This window comes from Psammomys obesus, unplaced genomic scaffold, assembly GCF_907164565.1.
Source record: "Psammomys obesus unplaced genomic scaffold, mPsaObe1.curated_primary_1811, whole genome shotgun sequence".
Taxonomy (NCBI): domain Eukaryota; kingdom Metazoa; phylum Chordata; class Mammalia; order Rodentia; family Muridae; genus Psammomys; species Psammomys obesus.
Window position 1 is genome coordinate 3,822,236 of NW_026587215.1, and position 14,322 is coordinate 3,836,557.

Consider the following 14,322-nt stretch of genomic DNA (forward strand, 5'->3'; position numbering starts at 1 on the left):
AAGCCAGAAGATTAGCAAAGAGTGCTGGAGTTAGTTTGAGGCCAAGCAGAACAATTCAGAGACCAAGAGAAAAGTCAGTTTGAATAAGTCAGCTGAGAGAGGAGTTTGAGCCAGAACAGCTGTGTTGAACCAGCCAACTATGAGCTCAGAAAGAACAAGAAAGGGTGCGCTTATTAGGCAATAATTTTCAAAGGCAGACAACATTCTAGGCCTAGGTTAGCATACACTTTCAGCTCTCACATGTAGCCATTTCTTACCATCCCGCCTCCCTCCCCACGGCCAGCAGCATCTTTCTGCCTGAGCTGGAGCATCCTCCTAATTCCCGATGTGTACCCAGAGGTCTGTTCTCCTCACTGCAGCCCTGCATCCACCCAGCATGCCCTGTGGCTCTCATTTCACCGGAGCCAAATCTGAGCTCACATTCCAAAGCCCTACAATGGCCAGCTTCCTGAGGCCCTCTGCCTGGTACTCAGAACGGCATTCTCTGAGCAGGTTCACCTCCCGGGTCACAGCACCTGCTGTCCTGTCTGCACTGCCCTGGGCGTCTTCTGCAGACCTCCTGAGACTCCTGCTTTTCTCAGTGCCTGCCCCTGGCTCAAGGTGACTGTCCAGGCAGGATCCTCAGGTCCCGATGGAATCCCAGCACAAGGCCTCGTGAGATCAATGCCGTGTCACCACTAGGTGGCGACTCGGGCACATCCAGAGCTTTGACCTAGGGCTCTGCTTCTGGAGTTGTCCTCAGAGGACAGCCTCCCGGACCTTCGGAGCCAGGGGCTGGAGCTGTGCAACACCAGCTGGAACCACCTGCACTACTGCCCTTCCCATGGGTGCATCCAGTCTAGGGATCTCCACAGACGCTGGAGAGGGAGGACTGGCTTCTAGGCTCTGGGGAGAGGCTGGGCCCAGAAGCACCAAAGAGAGAAGTGGGGGGACTGAGTCCAGCCAGAGCACAGGGTGTGGGGTGAGAGGCCCAGCCTGGAGCTACACCTTCTTTGCCCCAGCCCTCTGGAGACAACTGACAAGCCTGTCCCAGAACCTGGATTTTCCCATCTGTCAAAAGAAACGATAAATGTGAGCAAGGACTGAAACTCTGTGGGAAGCTGAGGTGGCCTGCTGTCTTTTGACTGAGGCTGAGGGACCTTCTCAGGCGGACACTGAACGCAGGTGAGCGGTAGGTGGAAGAGGAAGGTAGACAGGAAACCAGGGGCCTTAAATGTCCTGCTGTCAAATAGGACATCTCTGGGACCTTCCCTGACCTGAGGCCTGAAACCAGAAATATCCTTGGATCCCTCTGTCTTTGGCAAGGGGCCAGGAACCAGGCTATGAGGGACTTTCATCATCATGCCAGGAGTCCCAGCGCCAAATGACCAGCTCAGTCAGCAGTCTGGCAGCACCCTTGGAGAGGGCAGGACACCCCACTTCCAACCCCATCCCAGAGAGGTGGATAATCTCGCTTCCCTCTGGGCACAGGTCTTCCTTATTTGCATGACGTTTGCATGCATTTGCATCCAGACCCTTGCAGGTTTTTCCTAAGTGAGCATAGCCTGATTCTTAGCCTTGCCCCCTGAACAAGAAGGCTGAGGACCTGCTTGGCTGAGGGAGGAGAACTTCCTCTGCTCACAGTCAGGCTAGCTGAATTACTGATGGAACATTTATGAGTAAGGGATGATTTGTATATATTTATTTCTTTCCTTCTCAGAACGACCCTTTAAGGTGTAGGTGTGTGTGTGTGCTGGAGACTGAACTCACGGGCTTTGAACATGATAGGCGTGTGTTCTACCACTGAGTTACACAGCCAACCCTCCTTTAAAGTACCTTATGCCCATTCTGAGGATTCAGGGCTAGAGAAATGCCTCAGAGGTTAAAAAGCACAAACTGATCTTGCAGAGGGATCTGAGTTCAGTTCCCAGCATCCACATCAGCCAGGGGGCTCTCGCACCTCTGGTCCCTGTAGGCACCTGACCTACCCCCTGACAGACACATACATAATTAAAAATAATAAATACCTTATTTTAAATGGGAGAGAGAGAGAGAGAATAGGATTTGAGAGATCCACACAGTGAATTGGACTTACACCCCAGCTCTGGGGACCTTCTCGCTGACACCCTGGAGTGTGGAGACAGGCAAGGGGCCTGCAATCCTTCTTTTTGGGCTCCTGCCCACCTGGTAGGAAATGTATCTGACTACCTACCTGGTTCTTGCTCTTTTACTCCAAGGGACAATATGTCCCCTGGGGAGATGAAAGGGAGTGGGCTGTTGGTAGAGGGAGGAGAGGCTGCCAAAGTTTCGGGGACAGGTATTGGGCTCTGCAGTTCTCTAGGAGAGTTCAGAGCCGTTTGCCAGAAGTGAGTGCTAGGGGTTGTGCAGAGGCTGGGGACCCCATCCTTCCAACCCAGCTTCAAGGATGCTCTACCCTCTGTTTCCCGCCCCAGTGTCTTCTGGAAGCCCTGTCAGAACTGTACTCATCCTCTCATCCCCCTGAACCCCTGGACTTCTGGGGACAAGGAACATGTTGAAGTCCCAGGACCCACAGCTAGACTGTTAGAGATTCTTTAGCGGTGTTATGGCGGGACAAAGACGCCGGCACTGGCTGAATACTCAGATGTCAGGCCTTCTGCTGGGTGATCTTCAGGTGCGTTCCCAAGCAATCTTTCCCAGGATTACTGGGAATTACATAACCCCATTGTACAAGTAAGCAAACAGAGGCACGGAGAGGTGAAGTAACCTGCCCGAAGAGCACAGCTGAGAAATGCCATGGGCAGGACTCGAACCGAGGGCCGTCCACATCCAGAGTCTATGCCTTACCCTCTTGCTGCTCTAAACTGAACTGCTAAGAGGTGGTAGTGGTACAAGCCTTTGATCCCAGCATTCAGTACACAGAAACAGAGGCAAGTGGATGTCTGGGAGTTCGAGGACAGCCTGGTCTACACAGCAAGGTCCTTATCTTTAAAAAACACAAAAAGAAAATCGAACCCAGCTTTGGTGGCTGCTCTAAGACCCAGCCAGAACTTTCAGCTGCTTAAAGAGGCTACCTGATGACTGTGAACCCTGGACCTGGGATCCTGGACCCCCAGTACGGTCTGGGTTTTCGGGTCCCGCTGGAGGTGCAGGCAGTTCCTTCTCACGAGATCCATCTGTCTACCTGGGCAGGCCTGCATTTTCTGACTACCAGCCCTGAGCACTGGCCTCGGCCCTCCATGGCCTCTCAGAAGCCTGAAGGGTGCCTGTCAGGCATAAGGACTAATTTGAGATGTGGGGGACAGAACAGGGAGTGTGAGGTAGGGTAAGCTGAGTGGAGGGTGGGGAGCTGGCCAAGGCCTGAGAGTTTAAAAATACAACCTGTCAGCTACAGCCTGGGCTCTTGGGGGCCTAGGGACATCACAGGGGCACAGGATGTCCCTGGCAGAGAGGCTGGGAATAGCAGAGAGGGGACACGGTTGGGGGAGGGGTGGAGGGGCTCCTGATCTACCCCTTTCTGTGCCTGAAAGCTGTGTTTGCAGAGAGCACCTGTCTAAGGACAAAAGGACTCACTGCTCACATTCCTCAGAGATCCCATACTGCACCTGAAAAAATGAGGACCAGGGAGGTTGTGCCTGACACCACTTTGTGAGATTTGGGAGTCAGACACTGAGCAAGCAGTGTTGGCTTAGCATTTGTGATCCTGGAAGTCTGCTGGGCCTGGGTGAGAGGAGAGCTATCTGGCAGAGCGCTGCCTCCTTCCCCTCCGTGGAGGGCTAGGGGGAAGGTCAGGACAGCTGATAGAGGCTGGAGTTGGCTGTATCTCTTGGAAGGCATGAAGCGAAGCAGCTGGAGAGGGGAGTTGGGGGTCAAGACTGGTCCCATCTATCCTCCAAGGAAGCCGCCCGGTACATGCTCTCTGCCCCGACTTTCCACCCAGCTCATAAAATCAATGGAGGCCTCAACCCCTGCCTGCCCCTCATAGCCGACCTGGTTCCCAAACTTTAGAAACCCTGGGGAGGGGCTTGGCACTCGGGAGGTAGAGGCACAGCGACCCCTGTGGGTTCAGAGGCCAGCCAGGGATACTTAGTGACTGTTAGGAGACAAAGTAAAATCAAACCAAACCCTGGGAATGCATAAGCTCAGTTATTCTTAAGGTGGCCCGTGTGTTAAGTGCGCAGGGGAGGGGACGGGGGCGCTGCTGTGGAAATCTGGATCCAGCAATGTTGAGCAGACTCCCAGGGTCTGTAACCCTGCTTTAGGGACGCCTTCCTGGGGCAGCACCAAAAGGGAGGACAACTCCCTGATCGGGAGAAGTAAAGCAGTAGGTGACCCGCAGCGGCCTTGAGCCCCCTTCCTCCTGGAACCCCAGGAATGAGGGGTTGTGCCAGCCCTAACCCCTGCAGAATCAGCTTTGGGCCGACGGGCCCAGATAAACATCGCCAAGGCGGATGAAAGTCAGCGCAAGCCGGATGCAGAATCCCAATCGCCCCCGGGGCAGCGGAGCGACGGGAGCGGTGGCCGAGGCCCAAGCGCGCAGGTACTGCTGGCACCCCGGCTCCGCCCCTCCTTCCCCGCACCCGGTCCCCCTCCCGGCTCCCTGCATCCCTGCTCACGCTCCTCCCTCCCCAGGACGCCGAGGCCAGCACGGCGGGCGCCGAGGGGGCCGTGCAGTCACGCGCAGGGAACAGCGGGCTATTCATAGGAGGACGTCCCCGCCTGCCCGGCCCTCGACTCGCCTTACATAACCCTCCTCTCCTTCCTCGTGTGCGCTCCGCGGGACTGGGAGGAGGAGCGCGCTCGCGCGCGCGTGGCGGGGGACGTGGGGAGGGAGGAGGAGATAGCATCCTGGAGCTCAGCCTCCAGCTTTCCCTTACCGCCCACAGGGAAACTGAGGGCTCGCTGAAACTGGCTGGGCACACCCAGTGCTGTTGGGCGTGGCTGCCTGGGTCCGTAGAGGTGGGTGAACCCTGGCTGCTCTTGCTGGTGGAGGTCGCCTGCTCTGCTCAGGAAGCTCTTCTCTATACCCTCTCCCGCCTCAGTGGACCCTTATCTGTGGCGAGAGTTGTTTGTCTGAAGGATTTTGGGGGTTTTGTTCTTACTGTGCAGCCCTGCCTGGCTTGGTGGTCAAATCATTACAAAGAGCAGGCCTGTTTGGAAGTCAAGGGTCCACCTGCCTCAGCCTCTCAGGTGCTAGGATTAAAGGCTGGCCTGGGAGTCACTGTGCAGCCTGGCCTCAGAATTGAAGCAGTCCCAGAGAGTTTCACCACTGATATTGAGCTCCTAATAGGGGTAATTTTTCGAGGACAGGTAGACGTGATGGGTAGAGGCGTCTGGGCCTTCGGACAACCACTTCTAACTCCCTTCTCCTGAGCTTGGCTTACCAGCATTGTCTTACCAGAGCCATTGTCTGGTAAGCATTGTCTTACCAGAGCCACTGTCCCTGTTCCACTTAGTGGCCTGGAAGGTGAGCCAGGCCTTTATGCTCATCTTACCTTCAAATGACAAAGGGGAGCGCAACACCAGTGTCCTTTTAGAGTGGAGGAGACCAAGGGATGAAGCAGCTCCACCACGTGGCATCCTAATTTGCATTTTTCTTACCATGCCCTCTAGGTATGGAGCCCCAGCCCTGGAGACGAGAAAATATAAGTCTATCAGGGGAGCTGGAGAGGTGGTCCAGCAGTTATAAGGGCTTGGGACTCTTCCGGAGCACCCAAGTTTCGTTCCCAGAACCCATATCCAACAGCTCACAACTGCATGTAACGTGCTCCAGGACACCTGACACCCTCTTCTGGCCTCTGCGCTCACACACACACACACACACACACACACACACACACACACACGTATATATACATGTACACACAGAGCCATTAACACACAAATTTTTTTTAAAAAATCACATCTTTTGTGTTTTGGTTTTGGTTTTACGAGACAGGGTTTCTCTGTGTAGCCCTGGCTACCTGGACTCGCTTTGTAGACCAGGCTGGACTAGAACTCACAGAGATCCACCTGCCTCTGCTTCCCCGGGTTGCTGGGATTATAGGCATGCACCTGGATAAACAAATTAAATCTTAAAAAAAAAAAAAAACAAAAAAACTAGGGAAACGGGTAGTTACCTCTTGCCAAACTATATACACTTTGTAAGTGTCACTGCTATGTTCAGGACCCACATGTGACCCCACCAGGCTTGATTTCCCTCAGTAAATGTTTGCCGAATACTAAAGGAATGCCTGTAACCCTCTGGTCCCACGGTCCAGCCTTCATGAGTACTTGGCTCACGTGCCTGGGACTCTGCCAACAATGCCCTCAATGAGGCCAGGCATCTGGGGTCAGCTACTGTGTCCCAAGGAGCACCTTAGTTCCTCTGTGATCCAGCCTCAGCCGTTGAGAACCCTCTAGGGTCCACTCAACTGACCTTTACACTTTGATCCCACAGGGGAAGCTAGAGAGCCTATCAACCCTCATGTATAAAATGAGAGTGGCGACTATGAAGTTTTCAATGTTGCACATAAAGTTCCTTGCATTGTGCATGCGCACTAGCACACACACACACCCACCCACACACACACAAGCATACACCTTTAATAAACAAATGTCATAGGCAGCCTTGGTGGCGCAACTCCCAGCATTCAGGAGGCAGAGGCAGGTGAATCTCTGTGATTTTGGGGCCAGCCCAGTTTACAAAGAGTGAGTCCAGGACAGCCAGTGCTGTTACACAGAGAAACGCTGTCTTGAAAGACAAATAAATAAATACATAAATAAAAACACAAAGGTCGCTGTTGCTGCTTATTAATGTGGTCACAACAGCGAAGCTTACTCCACAGTGCTTTCTGTGTGAGAATCGCCACCTCAACACCTGCCCTGTACTCACACCTGAAGAGGCAGAAGCCATTTTTCAGCTAAAAAGCTACATTTCGGAGCCGGATGTGGTGGCACTCACCTTTGATCCCAGCACTCAGGAGACAGAGGCAGGCAGATCTCTGTGAGTTCCAGGGCAGTCAAGGCTGCATATTGAGACCCTGTCTCAGATTTTAAAAACAAAACGAAAGAGCAGGTTTTCAGAGAGATTGTAACTTAATCAGGCCGAACAGCTAGGAAGGTAAGAAATCCAGGTCAGCATTTTGGGGTTCTGCTTTTAAGGAGTTTTGCTCAAGTGATAGCAGCCAGTGACACGGGGAAACAGAGGTATGGGGTAGAGAGGGATTGCTGAGTTCCCCACAGGGTGTCAGGCTCCTTCCTTTAAAGAGCTGGCCCTCTCCTTGGCCAAGGTGGCAGGACAGGTTGTAAGAATAAGCCCTTTGCTCAGGCTGGCTGCCCCCCACCCAGTCGGCCAGCTGCCCGTACCTCTTGCCAGCCACTGTTCTCTGTCAGTCAGCCAACCAACTGTGAAGCAGGCTAGGACATTGTGTCCAGAGAGAGGTCCCAGCAGGCTCCCTACCTCCGAGACCCGTGGTGCTGAAATAGACCGCCCCTCCGGGCCTGAGGCCAACCTGGCCTCCTCCCCAGCCTGGCATGAACAGGAGGCCAGGGCTGCCCTCCCAGAGACTGCGGTTCAGCTAGCTTTCTGCCTACCTTGCTTCCAGCCTTTCCTAAGAGGGGTGCCCTGCTCATGCCCTTTGCCTGAAGGCCAACTCCTGACAAGGCTCATGGGACAGGCCCCCAAGGTGCGTCTCAGGACAAGCCAGCTGGACGCTGGGATGCCTGTTTTTCCTGCCCTCCTCATTTTTTCCTTTGCCCATATCAGTATGCCAGGCAGCTGATCCAAGATGAGAGGCCCTGTTACACAGAGACCCAACTGTGTAGGGGCTGGGAGTGGGGAGGTTGGGCCACCCCACCCCCATGAGCTGGGTGTGGCCTCACTGAAAGATAAGGAAGTTGACAGGCAGAGAGGCCAGCTTCAGGAAAAGACTCATCACCTTAAACTGATCCCACAGTGTCAAGCAGGATGGAGACTAAGGGGCATAGCCCACAGGACAATGGTTACACATACTTAAATTTGTAACTCTATTACCAATTTTTTTTTTTTTTCTTTCTGAGACACCATCTCATGCCATCCAGGCTGGCCTCAAACTCAATATGTTCCTTGAGGGGCTGGGGCTTGAACTGCTGCTCCTCTTCCTAGCACCTCCTAAGTGCTGGGAGTGCAGGCATGTACTGCCATGCAAATTCTGACATACACCCATGAATCCATCATCACCCACAACCAAAGTAGTAGATCCGTGTGTCACCCCCTCCTGGTTTCCTCATCCCCTTTAATCTCCCCTTCACGGCTCTCCCTGCTCTATCCCCAGGCACCCACTAATCTGCTGTTTTTAGATTAGTTGACATTTTCTACAATTTTTCTCTAAATGTAATGAAAAAAAGTATGCGTTCTTCCCTTTTTAGTCTGGCTGACATTCTGCATTTTATTGAGATTCATCCATGTTGTCCCGTGTCATTGCTGATTCGATACTTATTTGTCACTGGTTAATAGTCCCTAGCCCAACCACTCAAGGATATTAAGATGTTTCCGATTTGGGATTCTTTTTATTTTTATTTTATCTATCTATCTATCTATCTATCTATCTATCTATCTATCTATCTATCTATCTATCTATCTATCCATCCATCCATCTATCTGTCCATCTATCTATCTTTTTAAGATAGGGTCTCACCATGTAGCCCTGGTTGTCCTGGAACTCATTTGCAGACCAACCTGGCCCTGAACTCACAGACTTTCCCTGCCTTTGCCTCCTGAGTGCTGGTATTAAAGACCACGCCCAGCATACTTCTTATGGGAAATACATGGGTATGAAAGGTTAAGGTCACCTGGCAAACTCGTGATGATCGTGAAGGCCTCCTCTGGGCTTTGTCTGTCTTGTTTGTTTCCTCTGAGACAGGGTCTCAATGTGTAGCCCTGGCTGTCCTGGAACTGGCCATGCAGAGCAGGCTAGCCTTGAACTTTTCACATTCCTGCTTCCTCCCCCTGAGAGCTGCAGGAGGCGTGCCTATATGTGTGTGTCACCATAGATGCGTGCCGCACCTGACTTTCCCGTTTCTTAACTTGCTGGGTTCTTTCCATCTATGTGGGTCCCAGATCTCAAAATTGTCAGGTGGGTGGCAGGCCCCATTACCGTTGTTTTCTTTTGAAAGCTTCCATAATTCAAGGCTCTACATTTCTGCACTCCGACTAGCCCTGGTGGCTTCATGGAGTCATGGATACTTGCTATGCTCATGACTTTTCCTCCCTCCCATTCCTCTAACCTTGAGTCTTGTTCCTCCTTTGGCTTCATCACCAACCTTGCTAGGGTTCCCCCCTCAATACCAAGCCCAAGGATCTCACCAGTTTCCCACTGTGGCACTTGGCACATGCATGGTCCCTGGTTCTGCCCCTACTGGCTTTTATCCACCCTCTGTAAAGCCTGCCAGGGCTGAATGGGAGCCTCTTCTAGGTACTCATTGCTTCTGGCATGGACCTGAACAGTGTTGAAGGCAAGGTGACAGGGCTTTGTTCCTGTCTCTTTCCACTGCCAGCAGAATGCCCCATTACACCCTGAGGACGGGGGCTTCTCACAAGCTCAGGGCATAAAGGAGGGTTCTGGAAAGGTTTGTCTGTTGAATACATGAAAGAAAAGTTTGGTTGTAAAAGATGCAACCTAGGGGTTAAGAGAAGACCCTAACTTCCCACCTGGGCTGAAAGACTTACGATGAGGCCCGAGGGTCTTTGTAAGGTCATCTCGAGTTTCTGGCCGTTTTGCCCTGAGTGTGCTGTGCTTACTTCTGCTTCCTATGCCTTGAAACATCTCTCTACCGCTAGAGGCCTTTTAATTCGCCTTGTAGCTTCAAAGCCTGTCCCTAGGGAAGCCCTCTCTTCCCTTGATCCTTCAGTCTCAGGAGTCATTTGATCTCTAGGGACTGTCATTGGCTGTGATTGTCTTTCTTAAAAAAAAAAAAAAAAATTATCAGCTGGGTGGTGGTGGTGAACGCTTCTAAACCCAACACTCAGGAGGCAGACGTAAGCCAATCTCTTGAGTTTGAGGCCAGCCTGCTCTACAGAGTGAGTACCAGGACAGCCAGGGTTACACAGAGAAACCCTGTCTCAAAAAAAGAAACAAGAAACAAAAATCATCTCTGCACTCAAAAGGCAGAGGGAGGCAGATCAAGACAGCCAAAACTACAATTTATTTTGCTTACCAAAACAAAAAAACAAAAAAACAGAACAAAGTAAAATATTTCTATTTACTTTATTGTTGTTATTTTGGACAGGGTATGTGTAGGCTGTCTTGTCTATGTAAACCAGGCTGGCCTCAAACTCACAGAGCTCTGCCTCCCGTCGTCTCCTGAGTGCTGGGATGAAAGGTGTGCTGTGCTCCTAGTTTATTTTACTTTTAATTATGTGTATGTATATGTGTGTGTAGGGCAAGTGTGTGCCTATGAATATAGGGGTTCTCGGCAGCCAGAGGTGTTAGCTTTATCCAGAGCTGGAGTCACAGGCAGCTGTGACCTGGACTAACACAGATACTGGGAATTGAACTTGGCTCTTAACCACTGAGCCATCATCTCCAACTGCTGTAATTATCTTTATTTTTTTAATGTATATGAGTATTTCGCCTGCCTTTATATATGTATACTGTGTGCTTGCCTGATGTCCAAGGAAATCAGGAGAGGATGTCCAGTCTCTTAGAACTGTGCTGGGAATTGAACCTGGGTCCTCTGGAGCAGCAGCCAGAGCTCTTCACCACTGAGCCATCTCTCCAGGCCCTTCTGTAATTATTATTATTATTATTATTATTATTATTATTATTATTATTATCATTTTGCTTAATCCTCCTGTTATTATCTTAAGGGCACAGGCTTACCATAGAACATGAAAATAATTTTTTTACATGTGAGGTTTGGGGTGCCTCTTGGGTTTTGTTCATTGTTTTGTTTTCACGTGTGTGTGTATGTGTGTGTCTGTAGGTCACTGGACAACTTTTGAGAGTCAGTTTTCTGGATCTCAGGGATCGGAAGCCTTCTGGTTATCTCCACACCTTCCCCCACCTCCTTCACGCCCCCACCCCAGGTCTCAGTTAGGTTAGGCTGGCTTCAAACTCCCCATATAGTCAAGGATGACCTTGAACTCCACCTCCCAAATCCTGGGATTAGAGGCCTGCATCAGCTCCCCCAGTTTATCAGTGCTAGGGACGGAGCACTCAGGGCTCCATGAGTGCTGGGCAAGTGCTCTCCTGGCTCAGCTTTGTCTCCAGCCCCATGTTCTTTTGTTTGTCTGTTGGTCGTCCAGAGAACCTTACGAGATGCAGGAATCTTCTTTTCATCCTCTATTTTCCTGCTGCCTAAAAAAGCATCAACACTTACGGAGGCTCTGGTTTTTTGTTTTTTTGTTTGTTTGTTTATTTTGTTTTTTTGAGACAGGGTTTCTCTGCGTAGCCTTGGCTGTCCTGGAACTCACTCTGTAGACCAGGCTGGCCTTGAACTCACAGAGATCTGCCTGCCTCTGCCTCCGATTGCTGGGATTACAGTCGTGCACCACCAACACCTGGCTGTGTCTTTTTCCTTGGTTTTTGTTTTGTTTGTCTTGTTTTGACGGGGCTGTGGCATGCTAGGTTAGCTACTGCTGAACTACATTCCTGACTCCATGCTATATGCTGACTATCGTGTGTGCAAGAGTAGATTGGGTCAGGGCAGAGCTAGAAGCAGCCAGAGGTTCAGGCTGCAGGGCAGGCCCTTTCTCCTATTCAGCCTTCCCTAGCTCTGCTCCAGCCGAGGAGTAGTTTGGTTAGGTGTCCTGTGGGGAGGGTGTCTTAGCTGTTCTGTGGTCCTGTCTAGGATCTAGCCCATCATTTCTCTCTACCCAGGAATGGTGTCACAGGGGCCTCACTAGAACAGGGAGAGGCATTGGCCAGGAACAGCTCAAATGGCCTAGGCAGAGAGGGGCCTGGACCTGCTGTTGCTTATTGTACAAATGGGAAGAATGTCAAGGAAGTTTCAAGGTTACACAGTGAATTGGCAGCTTTGAGGACCTAGAACCTACTTCTCTTGCTGGCAGTGAAGCTGCCTATGCCCAAAGTCATACCACCCAGGGGCTTGGAGGCTTTCCAGCAGGTCCCAGGCAAGATTTGGCCAAACTGATCAGATGTAGGGCAGGGAGGAGGGGGTGCACCTGCCAGGGAGAAGGCCACAGAGTGTCATCCCTGTGGCCTAAGGACACTGACTCAGGCAATGACAAGGGAACAGGGTTCACTATGAGTCATCCATATTTCTGTATCTGCCTCTTGAGGGAGAAACTCCCAGGAGGTTTAAGAGACACACGTAAAAGGCTGGTCCTATCCTGAGGCAAGAGGCTGGGGCCCAGGCGAAGGGTAGAGCACACTCCTGCTGAGGCAAGCAGCCTCCCATCTAGGCAAAGGGCAGGGCAGACACAGCTCAAACCCTGCCCTCACAACAGTTTCCTTTTCCATCCCAGTTTGGGTTTCGGCCTGTTTGCTGATTCGGGGAGGCATAACTGGACTGGGCTGGCCAGAGCATTTGAAGATGGACAATAAAGCCATGATGAAAATGATACTTGTCTTGTTTACTCCAGACCTGCCAGTTCGCTCAGCATTTTCCACCCATTATTTCATTTTCACAAAGAGGTGCAATTACTAGCCCCACCTTAGGAGATGAGGCACAGAAGCAGGGGAGTGGTTTGCTCAGGGTCTCCCAGGGTCTGACCTGCACTGGTGCTGAGGAATCGGCCTACTCCTCCGGATAGGCTGCCCTGGAGAGAGGGTAGCCTTTCCTCTCCTGTAGCTGCTAACGCGTACTCTCTCCACGGCTTCTAGGAACCCTTCTGGGGGCTGTATTCTCCCCAAAGCCTTGTGCCTTGAAATTGCTCTCCTGGCTGTGGTCCCAAGACAGAAGAGTGAGGCCTTTGGGGGAGGAAGAATCCTTTTCCGTGTACCAGAATGTTTATTTTTTGGTTTTTCGAGACAGGGTCTCTCTCTGCAGTCCTGGCTGTCCTGGAACTTGCTCTGTAAACCAGGCTGGCCTCAAACTCAAGAGATCCCCTTGCCTCTGCCTCCTAAGAGCTGGGATCAATGGCCTGTACCACCACTGCCTGGCTGTGTATTATGATGATGATGATTATTATTATATGCTTGGTGGGACCTTACCCATCGAGTTATCTCTCTCTAGCTCCAGAATACTCTTTCTAGCCCTTGTTGCAGGGACCTCAGGCATCCCCTTGATCTTGTAGGTCTCCTCCCTCACACCTTTTCAGAACCACTGAGCTCTTTGGGACTAAATGGATGTCTGAGCGTGTAAGGGTGTCATAGGGGATTGGCTGGGGCAGACTGTTCAGATCTGCAGTGTCTCTACCTTGAACTGGAAGGGCTGGCTGATCCAGAAGTCTGGCATCACCCAGACCCTTCATGTCCAAGTATGTGCCTCAGAGTGGAACAGGTGATCACCATACCTGCTGAGTCAGGACCTGTGTTTACAGAGGTATAAATAGGAGTGGCTGAGGGGCCATCTCACCCCTGCCCCAGGACCCCTGCTGATAGGCAACCTGGACATAAGGAATAGGGACAGGCTGGCCTTCTGTTGGGACCTCTGCAACTAGCCCTACTGTGTGGAGCAGGACTCCCCCCAGCCCTTTACACCATAGGCTCTGTGGAAGGAAAATGGCCAACAGAGGTAATGACATAAGAGCTGCTGGGACCCTATCCAGAAATTGGCTTTTTATTTTTATTTTTTTCCTGAGACAGGGTTTCTCTGTGTAGCCCCTGCTGTCCTGGAACTTGCTCTGCTGACCAGGGTGGCCTCAAACTCATAGAGATCTGCCTGCCTCTGCCTCCTGAGTGCTGGGATCAAAGGTGTGCGTCACCAACGCCTGGCTGGCTTCAGAGTTTTCTAGCTGTAGTTCATGTTTGTGTGTGTGTGTGTGTGGGGGCTGTATTGACTTATCTACAAAGCCAACACAGAACTTGCCCGCCTTGCCCAGGTTTTCCTCCTTGGTACTCGGTTCTATCAAGTATCAAGAGATACCACATCTATAAAGGCAGGCCCTTCCCAAGGGTCTGACTCTACCCACTATTGACGGATTGAATAACAGAATCAGGACTCAAAACCTCAGCTGACTACTTATTAATTTTGTAAACTTAGGGAAGCAACCTAACTTGGAACCGAGTTGTAAGCTCTAAAATGGATATAATGTCTTTACCACTGGGCTGCCATGAGGATGAAATAATTCAATGACAACCTTCACAAATACCCTGTCCAGCCCAGCCCAGCTGCTCTAGGCAGCAGTGATGTGCTAGGTTAGGTCAGGAAACCATGTCCTCAGGTCTCTGGGACAAGGAGATGGCTGAGCCTTTAAGGAAATCAAGTGCCTCGGGTGTC